This window comes from Cyprinodon variegatus, unplaced genomic scaffold (assembly GCF_000732505.1).
Source record: "Cyprinodon variegatus isolate N-32 unplaced genomic scaffold, C_variegatus-1.0 Scaffold1049, whole genome shotgun sequence".
NCBI classification, from domain to species: Eukaryota; Metazoa; Chordata; class Actinopteri; order Cyprinodontiformes; family Cyprinodontidae; genus Cyprinodon; species Cyprinodon variegatus.
The window spans coordinates 201,492-203,135 of record NW_015151502.1 but is presented as its reverse complement, the minus strand read 5'-3'; positions in this window follow the sequence as shown (position 1 = coordinate 203,135).

Genomic DNA, 1,644 nt, shown 5'->3' with positions numbered 1-1,644 from the left:
CTAACATTATGCTCTCCCTGCTTTTTCCTCATAGTAGCTTTATCTGGTCTGTTCCTGTTTGGCTGTGGCGCCATCCTGGAGAGAAATATCAGCTGTGCTGCTGCCATCAACACCTTTGTTTATAGATGTTGGAGCTTAGCCTGTTTTTCAGTTTAATCCTGTTTCTCTCACTGTGACTAACTGTATGTGCACTCTTTCATCCTCTGGCATGGGATCTGGCTCAGGGCTTGTCTGACTGGTTTTGTGCTTCTTGGAAAGGGCCGCCTGCGGAGCTGGTTTACAGTTACCTTTTTTCATCTCTGCTTCTGTCTCCTTGAACCCTAGTCGGCCTCGGCAGATGGCCGCTCACACTGAGCCTGGTTCTCCTGGAGGTTTCTTCCTGTTAAAAGGGAGTTTTTCCTCTCCACTGTCACTACAAGCATGCTTAGTGTGAGGGATTGCCTTTGATTCAATGAGCCTTAGATAGAAAACTTTGAATCAATTTGACTATGATCTGGTTAATTTGTCTCTGTAAAGTGCTTTGAGATGACATGTGTTGTGAATTAGCACTATATTAATAAATTGAACTGAATTAAACCCAGGAGGAGAATGGAAAAATGAAAATCAGAATTTACAACATAAGCTGGTAAGTCTCTGGAGAACACAAAGAGGCTGAGAGCAGAGAATTCACAGGAGAAAGAAGAAAAGTGAAGAAAATTACAGGCTTATAACTGCCAGTGGTGGTTAGAGACATGAGAACAGAGGAATCACAGGGAAATTAATGCAGGAGAGAACTACGGCAACAGGAGATTATAACTAATCACAATCTAATTACATTAAAGTAGAGCAAAGGCAGGAGCTGGGACACCATACAAAATAAAATATTACCTGAAACACACCTTTTAACATACCTGAGCTGCTTTTGCTCATTTATAAACAAATAGAGGGGCTGTTGTCCAACAAAGGTGTAAGTTTTTATCAATATAATTTAAAAGATGCTGCTGGTTCTGCATTAAACAGGACACTAAGGTAGGACCTTACTTATCCAGACACATTTAATTTTTTTTTTTAAGTATTGTATTTTCAAAAGAGTCCTGATTATTATTCACACTTTGTAACCCAACGCCAGGCAGGTCACACAAAACATGTCATCACTACACCATCATCACCCTCTCAACCTGTAGAGCTGGCCATGTGAGTCAGCCGATGGGTGGCTGGGACTGCCTCGCTTGGCAAGTCAGAGATCTAACAAAGGCTCTCTGACTTCTACCCCACCTAAATCATGGAAGCTTTCACAAACCACAGAGACAGTAACAAGATGTGCCTTGGTCCCGCCTTCATGCATTTCTTAAAGGGACTAGATATGATTCAAAACTGAAACTCCATAAAAACACAGCAGCCAGTTTTTATTACTTTATGGTGTGTTCAGAAATCAGATTTTACACCTTTCCAATCAGATTTTAACTACCAGTCATAGGTTGCATGCCAATCAAACCTCAGCATGTGGTTATATATTACATATATTATATATCCATCCATACATTTTCTGTCATGCTTTATCCCAGCTGGGGTTGCCAGGGGTGCTGGTGTCTATCTCAAGCTGTCAATGGGCGAGAGGCGGGGGGGCACCCTGGACAGGTCACCAGTCCATCGCAGGGCAACACA